Raw genomic sequence first — 12876 nt, 5'->3', positions numbered from 1 at the left:
TGTTAATTTTGATGATGTAAATACTCCCAAAGGCTCGCAGAATTCCTGAATATTTAATAATTGGCTCTCAGTAGCTGGCTTTGACACACCGCTGGCCATAACTGTATTTAAAACAAAAGAAAGAATCAGGGTGTGTTTACCAGGGTCAGAGGCTGATTAAGTAAGAGAAAGTTCAGAATGACTTGTCACAAGGGAACCGGCTGAAAGGACTTTCTGTGGAATGGACAGGTGCAGAGTAAATGAGAAAGAAGGAAGAAAAAGCAAGCAATTTTGTAGAAAACGGAAGGAAGGAAAGAAATAATCACTTGAGGGAGATCCAGAGTCAAGGAGAGTTTAAGGGCAGTGGGAAGAAATACCAAACATACCATTGTAAACTTTTACATTTCCTACTTTTGAATAATCTTTAAAGCTCATAGCGTGGCAGCATTCCCATTCCCATTGTGTACATGGGGAACGTGAGGCTTGGGAAGACAACGTGGCTTGCCCCAGGTGGCATCCACTGGGCAGGTCCTAAAAATGCCAAGATGGATCCATCTCATGCCCCGACCCTTCGCCCATCTGGTTCTTCCTTTCTCACAGTTTTAGGTTCTTTTTTGACCCGTCCTGGGCAGACTGTGTTAAGCTGGGAACCTGGATGCAAATTGCTCATCCCTGCTCAGCAGAAGAGAAGAAACTATTGTCATTGGTTATTGTGGTTTTCATGGAGGGCAAGTGGTTGTTAATGATACTAAAGTTGAGTATGTTGAGGACTGGGAAGGGTCTGCGATGTTTTCAGTGGTGTCAAAAGAGCAGACCAAGGAGCAAATACCAGGACAATGTGACATCGTCCCTCTAACAATCAGATGCAATGTGTCTACCATGAATGGATTTTGAATTGGAGGGAAAATCGTCAAGTGGTATAAAAGACATTTTTGAAATAATTTTGTAACTTTGGATATAGACTATTACGTGATATTACTGAATTCATCATGTTCGTTTTCTTAGGTGTGATCACGTGGAAGCCTTCTTTTTGTTAGGACATGCATGCTGAAGTGTTTAGGAGTGAAGTGTCCTCATACTTGTTGCTTGCTTTCAATTGGCTCAGCAGAGAGAAAGAGAGCAGGGGGTGGTCAGAATGAATATAAATGTGGGCAACTAGCAACAATTTGCGAACCTACGTCAAAGATATATAAGTGCTTGTAGTATTTTCCTTTCAACTCTTTGTAGGTCTGAAAGTTTAAAAATAGTTAGAAAACACTTCTTTTTAAAGCCTTTGAAAATGTATGGTGAGATTCGATAAGCAGCAGAGACAATTAGATATGCACATGCAAAAAGAAACACATAGACCCTTACCTGACACCACACACACAACCATCTCCAAACGGATAAGAGACAGAAATGTAAGAGCTAAAACTATAAAACTTTTAGGAGAAAACCTTTGAGATCTTGGCAAGGCAATGATTTCTTGGATGCAACAACAAAAGCATGATCCATAAAACAAATTTTAAAAAATCAATACCCTGGTCTTCACCAAAATTAAAAAGTTTTACTTCACAAGACATCATTTTCAGAAGAGACGAGTGATAAACTAGGAGAAAATATTTGCAAATTACATATCTGATAAAGGTCTTGTATCTAGAGTATACGAAGAACTCTTACAATTCAGTAATAAGACAGACAACCCAATTTAAAACTGGGTAAAAGATTTGAATACACATTTCACTAAAGGAAACATGTTGGTAATTAATAAACACATGAGAAGATGCTCAGTATCATTAATCATTAGGGGAATGCAAATTAGAAGGACTAGAATGGCTGTAGTGAAAAAGACAGACAATAAACGTTGGCAAGGATGTTGAGAAACAGGGCCCCTCGTACATTGCTGGTAGGAAAGCCAAGTGGTACAGACACTTGGAGAACAGTTTAACATTTTCTTAAGAAGTGAAACCTAAATTTATCATGTACTTCCAGTAGTCCTGTTCCCAATAGAAATAAAAAAAAGTCTACACAAAGGCTTGCACGCGAATGTTCATAGCAGCTCTATTCTGTTTAGTTATTCATAATCAGAAAGTGAGAACAATTCAAATATCCACTAGTGTGTGTGGATAAACCAAACATGGTATATGCATGTAATAGAATACTAGTCAAGGATTTAAAAAGGAGTGAAATATTGTTACATGCCACAACGTGAAGGAACCTCGAAAATATGCTCAGCAGTCATGCCAATTAAGTTGAAAACTTATATCCACATAAAAACCTGCACACAAATGTTTATAGCAGCTTTATTCATAATTGCCCAAATCTAAAAGCAACCAAGATGTTCATCAGTAGATAAATGGATAAGCAAACTGTGCCACATCCATGCACGGGAATATAGTTAAGCAATAAAAAAAAAAAAAAAGAGCTATCCTGTATCATATAATTGAAATTAGCTGAGAAATAAAACTTTAATGTTTTCAGCCCCCAAAAAGAAAGATAAATATGTCAGGTGACAGATGTATTAATTAGATGGAGGCGATCCTTTCACAATGTATATGTCTATCAAATTACCATGATGTATACTGTAAATATCTTACAATGTTACATGTCAATCATACCTCAGTGAAGCTGAATTTTTTTTAAAAAAAAATGAGCGATCAAGCCTCAAAAAGACATAGAGAAAATTTAAATGCATATTGCTAAGTGAGAGGAGCCAATCCGAAAAGGCTATATACTGTATGATTCTAACTATATGACGTTCTGGGAAAGGCAAAACTGTGGAGACAGTAAAAAAAATGAGTGATTGCCGGGGGCTTGGAGCAGAAAGGAGGAATAATGAGGGGATCACCGGGGTTTCTGGGGGGCGAAACTGTCCCATAATGGCGGACGCACGATGTTATACATTCGTCAAAGCTCATCTAGCTGTAAAATACTAAGAGCGAACCCTAACGTAAGCTATATACTTCAGTTAATAATAATAGTTCAATATTGTGACAGATGTAGCATGCTAATGCAAGATGTTCATAGGGCAGACGATAGCAGGGGAGAAGGTGTATGGGAACTCCGTTCCATCTGCTCGATTCTTCTTTAAATCTAAGACTTCCAAAAAAAGAGGGAACTCTTCATTTAAAAAAAAAAAAACATTATGCTAGGTAAAAGCAGCCAGATAGAAAAGGCCACGTATGATACAATTCCATTTATATGAAATATCCAGAAAGACAAATCAATAGAGACAGAAAGTGGGGCTAGGGGTCGGACAGGGGTTGACCATAAACAGGAATGCGGAATCTCATTGGAGGGGCAAAAATACTCTAAAACTAGATTATGCCCAGTTCAGCAAATTTATTAAAAATCATCGAATCGTATACTTAAATGAGCGAGTTTTATGGCATCTAAATTATACCTCAACAAAGTTGTAAAAATTTTTTATTTGATTTCATATTTAAAAATCATTATACATTAGTTCCTTATAACTATGAAATATAAATAATGTGCATTGATCAGAAAACTTCGTATCGTTAAGATGGCAATACTTCCAAGTTGATTTAAAGATTCAAGACAATCTCTACCAAAATCCCAGCTGATTCTTTGTAGAAGTTGACAAGCTGATCCTAAAATTCATATGAAAATGCAAAGGACCTACGACAGCTAAAACGATCTTGAAAAGGAACAAAGTTGAAGGACCTACATGTCAATGGCATAGAATTGGTCACATGCAAAAGAATGAATTTGAACCTCCATGCTATACATACACATTTTAATTCATCAAAATTAAATTTTGGGGGGGCTGTAAAGAACAACATCAAGAAAATGAAAGGACAACCAATAGATTGGAAGAAACATTTGCAAATCATATATGTGATCAGAGGTTTGCATCCAGAATATATAAAGAACTCTTACAACTCTAATAAAAAGTCAACCCAAGTAAAATACTGGCAAAGGATTTGAATAGGTGTTTATCCAGAGAAGACATACAAATAGCCAATAAGTAAGCAAAGGAAAAGATGGTCAACATCATTGGTCATTAAGAAATTACAAAGCAAAACCAGTCAGATACCACTTCACATCCTCTAGGATGGGATGGCTGGAATCAAAACGACAGGTAATAAATGCAGGTGAGAACAGAGAGAAATCGGAACCATCGTCCACGGCTCTGGGAGTGTTAAATGGGGCAATGGCTTTGGAAAACGGTTTGGCGGTTCCTCCAAAGCAAACCGTGTAACACCAGCTCACACCATTATCCATTTGAAGTTTGTCAGGGACAGCCAGAAGGCCGGCATGGCTGGAGCAAAGGGAATAATGGGGACAGTTGACAGGGGCCACTTCACTCTCGGCCTTGTGGAACATGCTGGAACTTTGGATTTTATTGTGAACGTGCAGGAATTTTGAGCAGGAGGTCTTGGGTCTTAGTGAGTGCGAAGGCCTACGTGTGACTGGGCGCCATGCGTGTGTAACGGGGCACATCTGCAGCTCTGGGTTTGTTCCAGCAGCTTCAGGCGCTAGGAAACCGACTAAGGTAGTTGATGGTGGTAGACGAACTCGCAGGTCAGTATTCACACAGGTCCTTACAGAGAAAAATTGAACTTTCCCGAGCCCTTCAGAAACGAAGCGCTGTATTTCTGCCTTTTGATCTTTCACTGCTTTGCTGTAAGCAATTATAAGCAATTTGGTGAAAGGAACATTTGAGTGTCAGGAGACTTCAACATGAGCCTCGGCCCTCCCAGTGACTGTAGCAGCAAGCGTCGATTGTCAAAGCTGACAGCTGCAGGAAGGCTAAAGAAATCGTCTTTCTGGCTACTTGGTAAATCATACCAAGGAATCAGCTTTATACCATTAAATGAAACTCTTCAGCCTTTCTTGGCAATACTTTTCCCGAATTTCTTCTGCCTCAGTGTATTTCTCCTGATGCAGCTTAGCCCACTCTGCCTTGTGCAGTAACCCTTCAGAGAATCAGAGATGCTTTCGGTCAGACCTTGTCCCTCCCCTGCTCGGAGCCCTCTGGTGGCTTCCCAGCTCCCTGAGAATGAAGTCCCATCAGGATTCATCTCTGCCACTGGCCTCCGCTAACTGCGGTCCGGCCACACTGGCCTTTCACCTTCCCAACTAGGGCAGGGCAGCGCTTCCGAATGCTGTTCCCTGCCCGGAAGACTTCTGCATCCCAGCGTGAGTTTCTTTTCACTTCTCAGGTGTCTGTCTAAGCCTCACCTGCTCAGAGGTGCTTTCCTGCCAAACCTGTGAAGTAGTCCCGCTCTCCCTTTATTCTCTATCACATTAGTTATGTGTTATTTTTTGTAACGTTGCTTGTCACAATGTGCTTTTGTCTTGTTTGTTTGTTTCTGGATTTGTCATCTGCTTCCACTTACCTCTGCCCTATATCACCCCCCCCCCCCACACACACACACACACACACATACACACAATGCGAGAGCATTGAGAATGGGCCGCTCTCTGTAGTATCTGCTCATCCTTACTCCTGGAGTGTAGAGTAGGGTGTCTGCTTGATACACATGTGTAAATTCAGGAGGGAAGGAAGGGAGAGAAGCCTCTTTTGTTACTCGCACCCAATAAATAATTCCTCGCAAGGGGTTGTTTCTCAAACCTTAGTTATTTATATTGCCCTCTACTGGACACTTCTGGAAGTAGAATAAAATCCCGATTTCCTGACTGATCTGGAGTATTAGAAAGAGGATTATCATATTATAGACTTTTAAAGTCACAAAGAATTCCTCAGTGGCAACCAGATCAGTGCTTATTTTGTTTCCTTTGTATGTTGGAATTCCATATAGAATTTCATATGAAAAAAAAACATTCTGCTGCTTAAGTATACTTGAGAAACCACTGATCTGACCTACCTGCTCTGCCAATTGATTCAAGTTGTTTTAATTTTAAGTGCACCTACCGAACAACACTGGCAAGTCGAATTTAATTGTGGGCGTATTACTGCAAAACTCCCCACCCTATCTGTATGAGCTTTAAAAGCTAATGGCGTGTCTCCAGATCCAAGACCAGCCCCGTAAATTCATGCTTTGCTTCCCTATTTGTTTATTTGTTCTGGGTGGGAAGGTTGGACAGTGAGTGACAGGCCCTTGAATCTCCTGATTCTGGTACTGACCAGTTCGTTTTTTAGTGAGCTATTCCCATCTTTTTCGAGTTTATCACATTTGACTTTGCAGATGTATAATCCGAAAGGTATTTTCCTCTTTTATTCGAGATAAATAACGTGAATCCTTTTCTCCATCCTCAAGACAGTCCACCATTCTGATAAATTTGTTAAAATAAAAAAAAGTTTCAGAACATGTGCCAGGCACTTTGCTAGGTACTGAAGGGATGAAGGTGGGTAAGATGCGGTCCTTGCTCTCGGAGTTTATAGTCTGGTGGAGGCGACAGGTGCACAAAGCAGTGGATGAGTACCATGGTAGACTGCGACTGACTGCTGAAGCACAAAAAAGGAATCAAGTTTTCTTTGGGCCAGGAAAGTGGGCCTTCAGGATCGTCCTCACACCTGGATCTCAAAGGGGGTTACGAGGTTGTCAGACAGGAGGAAGATGTCACTCTCAATCCGAGTACATCTCTGCAAAGCCCCAGAGACTTGAAGAATATAAGATGTTTGGGGAGAAGTTGCATGGGGTTGACGTGCGGCTACGTGAGGGCAATGGTGAGATGAGAGGCCTGAGCAAAGAGGCAGGAACGAAATTGGGAAGGACCTTGCGAGGGATGCTGAAGACAGGATGTTTTTCCCCGTAAGCGTGAGGACTCCTCGCGGGGTTTGTAAGCAGGGTGGCGACATCAGAACCTCGCTTTGGAAAAGTTTAAGGAGCGGCAGAGGATGGACAGTGGGAGGGGTCAAGTGCCCGGGGATGGCAGTCCATTGTGTTTCTCAACTGGAGAAGGGGAGTGTCTCTTCTCCTGCTTCTCGTGGAGCTAATGAGAGCGCGTGAGGTCACGTGTCCCCTGAGCCTTAGAAGAAAGCGTCCAGGTTAGGGCCAGGCGGTTGGAAGTTGAGGCAAGCACAGTCCGCATCCTGTAAGTTCATACTTACTCATGAACATCTTATGTAGTGTCTAAAATGTGTACTAGCCTTTTCTTACAGCTCGATTCAGCTCAGTCATTCGCTCCCCAGGGGCAGGGTCCAGGACATCCTGTGCTGTCTACAACCCCTGGGACAGACACGGATCATAGAATGGGTTCTCAGCACCTCCCTGCAGGTCTATTGCATATGGTGTCCCCTCTTAGGCCGACCACCTGAGACACCCATCAGAGGAAGGCCACAGCACTACTGGGGACTGGTACTAAGGTTACATTTCTGGGCTTGTTCTCTAGCAGTGGGCGAAAAGGCTCCAAGCCCATTCACCCAGGCCTGTGAGTACCAGCAAGGCGCCTTTCCTGCCTGCCTTGAGCATGGAACCTCCTTATGAGTAAGAGAGGCAGATCGCAAAAGTTGTCTTTGTATTAAATGGAAATAACTACCATTTTGCTAGAAAGTCACAGCCTACAGGTGAAAGATACTGGGTAGAATATATGCATACGATAATTGTGAATCATATTTCAGAGTTTAGCTAGTCATTTCTTTGCATGGAAGTTGTAAAAAGAATGCTCAAAATGTCATGTTCTATCTTTCCAGTATTATAATTAATGTAAATATAACATGACAGCAGCCTGGGTGTTTTTAATCCAAGTTTTGAGCAATTTCAGTAATATGTGGTCAAATTTTATAGAGGGGCTTAATCCTATGACCAAAAGGATGTTCGAAGAACATCCATATGTGTTTCTTATATATCAAGAATTACCATAGGTTTGCATCAGGAGAGCCAGAAAGTCTGAAAGCATCCCCTGCATTTGAAGAGCAAGTTCTCTCTCTCCTGTCCACACCTAATATAAACCGCAACCAATTCACTCAGGTCTATTACGTGGGTTGGGGCTGCGAGCACATAAAGTCTTTGGCTCTTGAGACGCTCGTCTCGTGTGCCAGGACCAGGTGCACAGATACAAATACATGTATATTCAGCCCGGAACAGCTGCTTTGCCAGCGCTTTCTTGCTTTTTTTTCTCTTGAACTAGAAAGGTTGAGCAGGCGCGATTTCCAGCCATTAAATCTCAAATGCTATTTTTCTTGTGGCAGAAGAGAATCCATTTAATTCCTCAAGCCAGTGTTGATGTCTAAACCATTGAGGTTTTCAAGTTCATTACATGAGAGTTTAAAGTAAAAAGGGATATATTTGATTTACCAGAATGCTCAGGGGTGAAACAGTCTGGTTAATTGAATTTTGTGGTTTAGGAGACAGTTCCACCAGAAAGACTTTGGTGGTTGTTTTAGACATGTTTCTTAACCTCTTTTTTAAAATGTGCCTATGTAAATCTAGGCTGAACCTGGAGTACACACTGGGAATTTGCTTTTGGATACTTGTTCAGTTTCTTCTCATTTACCTCCTTCCCTAGAAGCAGAGCATATAAAAGAAAAATTCACTACCCAAGTGAAATCTTTGATTTGCTAATCTCTACCGAGTGAAACCACAACAATTCTACTTGTGCCATCTGAGAAAAACATGCTAAAGAAGCTTAGATCTAGAAAAATGAGACCTCGCACGTCCGAAGGAAACAAGCAAGATTCTTCATCATGACCTGTCTATTCAGTCTGTCCCCTAGCTGAATCCATGTCACAGCGATTTTCAGGGACTCACTCACCTCTTTGATTCTTCTGTAGTGCACGTCTTAGGTTCTATTTACAAACTATCGAAGATTCTTGGTGGTGAATGGAACCACTTTACACTTTTTCCATTAGTTAACCTTGGACGATATAATTATCCAAAGTGGGATTACGGTCCATGGCTTCTCAAAGTGGCCTTCTGGCACTTTCACCGTAATGAATTCATAGTCAGTTTTCTCGATTCATTTTCAGGCAAATATTACCTTATTTCCACTGTCCCAAGCCTTCATTTGTCTTCAATAGTGACTGCTTATTATCCCAAATGGTACAGAGAGAGTGAGAACTGTCTAGAATTACAGCGCTGTCACTTCGAGTTTATTTCCTGGATAACATTTTTGGTTTTGCCACACAGTTAATGGATTTGTTTCTATTAATGAGTAGGGCCTTTTGACCTGGCCCTTTCCCACATATATCCCCGTATAAATTCTCCATCCAAAGGTGCTGTGTCAGGAGCTCAGTTGGCCCTGACTCATTTACTTCCTTTTGGAGGGATTTTAAAACCCCATGTATCCCAAATCTTAATAACGTGCAAATTGAAATGATTAAAATTTGATGGGTTATTGTGGGAGAGTTCTAGAGAGAAAAGTTGCTACTAGAAAGATCTGTGGTGGTTCATTTTCCAATCAAAAAGGCCTTGAATTCCAATCACGTGACTAAGTGGCAGATGGAGAAAGACAAGCGAGGGAAATAAGACTGGACAGGACAGCTAATTTCACCAATATAACACAACTGGAAGGGAAAGGGGGAGTGGACAGGAAGGGCAAGTGCAGGAAATCACAGGAAATAGAAGAAGTAGTAACTCTTGATAGAATGATATCAAAACTGTTAAGCTCGTGGGCCGCCTAAACCCAGGCTCAGAATCAGCCAGTTCCCGACTGTGCGACCTTGGACAGGTCAGTCTCCCTATGTTTTGTTTCCTCATCTGTGAAATACAAATGAGAACAGTACCTACCTCACAGCATCTTTGTGAAAGTCGATCAGGTTACCATATCAAAGGCGCCCAGTGCAGTTTCTGGCACAGGATAATCAGTTAATAAATGTTGGCTACTGTTTTTATTATATGCCAACAACAGGAAAAAGCCAAACCATACTGCTAGCTGGTTCCAAAATAACTATAATCGAAGTAAAGAATTATAAGAGCTATGCTAACACTAAAAGAGAAAACAGATATGCGAGCAAGTGTTAGGGAGGTCCAGATAAGAAAAATACTGGAATTCTGTAATTCCGACTGAATTCTATAATACCAGGACTGAAAAAAAAAGGTTGCTGCAAAACCTTTGCCAGTAACAATTAAGCTGTCGAACAGTGCAGGTATCTGCTCTGCCCAGGTGAGGTAGCCACCTGATGTCTTCCATAAATGCCGTGATCCAAGAATCCTGGATCTCAGGCCTAATGGGCCTAAAGCAGCCAGTGCACATGAGCAAACGCCCTTGCCTGAGCCCTGCACTTCTCTTAAGGATCAACTACGTGCTTTATAGTTCATGGGGCATTTAAGAAGCTAGATGTTTCTGAGGAAGAAAACAATTGCCTCACCACAAAGTTGGAGACGCATTTCTCAAAGGTTTCAGAAATGTGTTTGCTAAACCTAGTCTCTCCTCTGAGATGATGTGAGAGACAAAATGCACTGGGCAACTGAGGACATACAGTGTTTATATATATGCCTTACTGTTAAATGGTATACCTGAAACTTACTGGATTTCGTTAACCAATGTTACCATAAAAATAAGTAAAAGAAAAAAGAAAGAAAATGAAAAAAAAATAATAAAGAAGCAAAGTCGAGACCAAGTTAACACTTAAAAAATTAAAAATTATGACTTCAAACACTGTACTGCATTATTCTAATATCTGGCAAAGCAGCAGGACCCTGACAAGTAGAAACACATGGCCCGTGAGGATGCTGATGAATCTCTAGGAACTTCCTGTACAGCATCAATTTCTGAAATGTTTATAGTAATGGCATTTTGCCTATACCCATTTAACCCATGCAGCTCATCAGTAGTAACGTATCAAACAAACCTAATTATTGCTAGCAGTTTCATTTTTATAAAGTGAAAGAAGCAATCTTTTGTGATATTCCAGTGGCCCTATGGGATATGATCAACATAGGATGATGGGTTATAGAAAAATAATACTTGATTCTCTAACCAAAATGACGACGAAAGATTTTAAAAGTGAACATAGGAGACAATATGATTGTAAAGAACCTCAGGTCTTTCCTAAGTGAGAAGAGTTTGCTTTCTTAAATAATCAAGAACATAAAGTCAACATAAACCATAGGTTATTCTAGTAGGACACAGAATCTTTGTTAGAAGATGACTTAGATGGTAAAGCCAAACCTTTACAACCCATTAAGAGACAACCAGTCATCAAAAAAAAAAGTCATTTTAACAAAGAGACAAACAAATTATAGTTTTGCACCAGAACAGTATTTGATGCTGAAGATCTTTTGGCGATTTTATAAATAAGCCCATATAACCATAGCCAACTTTGACCTTGACAAATAAAATTCCCTTTCTGGGAACCCTCTACCACTTTCTATACCCGTAGAAACATCTTACAATACAACTTCTCTAAGCAGCAGAGAAGCACATGTTCATGAACACACCGAATGCATATAGTGTCTGTGTAGCATGTCAAAATAAAAAACAAGAGCACATAAACTCAAAATTATGCTGAGCAATTACTCTATTAGGAATGATCTAGGTATCTAGTGAATATCCAGTAATTAACTCAAGTTACTGTCAATCTAGGCTTTTAAGTTACCTGAAGATCTTGTAAATTATCTTCACGCTGACATACTACAAAACATTAGTACTGTTGAAATAAAGTTGGTCAGAATAATGACTCAACTCATTTTAACAAATTTACATTTGTCGTGGTCTCAAAAATTTAGTAGAAATAATGTTAGCTCATTCATTCAGTCAACTTGTATAAATTTTGGAAGATTAGTCCCAAGTAGAATAAAAATATACATGTATATTATACTTAACACTGATAAATCAGAAAAGACAGTGGATTTTAGTCAACCAAAAATGTTTGTCCTGTTTGCCAAAGATTTACCTAAATTATGTTAATTTGAATTCTTACAACATTTGGGTTTTCTTTTGTGGGGGTACTGTTTCAGCATATTAAAAGTCTGGAAAGTTCAATTTCCTTATTTTCATGGAATTTTAGGGCTATTCTGTTTCTCTAAGCCCTCATTTATGTCTTAAATCAATGAGAATAGAACTCCATTAACAAAAATTAGGAAAAGACTACACAAGCCTTTCTCAATTGCAGACATCCTCATCACTGTTACAATGGAGGGGGAGGGCGGTTCCTTAACCATCACCGACTTTTAGAGGCATGATTTCTAGAAGCCTTACAAAGTTTAATACTTTGTAATTGAAATGACTCTGCCTTGTCGGTTTTGTCTATAGAATTTTTCTGTGTTCTCCTTCACGTGCCATATTATTTCTGCTCGCCTTTTTGGTTTGTTTCTCATTCGTTTTGGTTTTGTTTTTCTGTGCTTCTGACTTGGCTCCTTAACTTAACTATAGGTTGTCTGAGGAAGTGTGTTTTGTATTGATTTGCATTTCTCCTCTCTGTCACCCCCATCTTGTTGCCTAACACTCACCCAAAAGTTTCTGATGTTTGGGAGGAAGACAAATTATCTCTTTTTTGATCTGCTAAGACAGTAGACTTACAAAATGTACGCTTTTCATAATTGGAAAATAGCACCTAAGAACTTTCAAAGTCACATATTTAACTCTGATTTACAGAAAATTCATGGACGAACACATCTTTTTCTCTAATTGGCTTCTTCCTGATTGCACACCTGAAGCCAAGCTATTCTTTTGGTAGATGATCACCAAGTTCACCTTTCTAAGCAAAGTCAGTGTCTGATGACATTTTTACCAACTTCCTACTCACCGATGTACCTGTCTCATTGATTCAGCCTGTGAACCAGGGTATTGTTCAGCATATGGAACATTATTCTAGAAGACATTTCCTGAAGAAGTTTATGCATTGTGTAGACACTAGAAAGATCTTAAAACTCATAGTGGTAAAGATGCTATTTTAAATGATGCTTGTGCCTGGAATATTGTAAAACGGATAAATTGGAGGGGGGGGGATGGACCGGATATTTGAAGTGTCTGTGGAAGCAAAAGAAACTGAAGCATGTAGGACGAGGCCCTAAAAGTAAATGATAATATATATACTTTCGATGATAA

The 12876-nt window shown here is 40.0% G+C and overlaps 1 protein-coding gene across 3 annotated transcripts in view; it reads left to right on the top strand.

Moving 5' to 3' along the window:
- Positions 1–12876, top strand: part of HDAC8 (histone deacetylase 8) — a 151182-nt gene that overhangs the window by 26833 nt on the left and 111473 nt on the right. The window lies entirely within an intron of this gene.

The sequence above is a fragment of the Rousettus aegyptiacus genome, unplaced genomic scaffold (genome assembly GCF_014176215.1).
Source record: "Rousettus aegyptiacus isolate mRouAeg1 unplaced genomic scaffold, mRouAeg1.p scaffold_m13_p_9, whole genome shotgun sequence".
NCBI lineage: Eukaryota > Metazoa > Chordata > Mammalia > Chiroptera > Pteropodidae > Rousettus > Rousettus aegyptiacus.
This window is presented reverse-complemented; position numbering and strand designations above follow the sequence as displayed.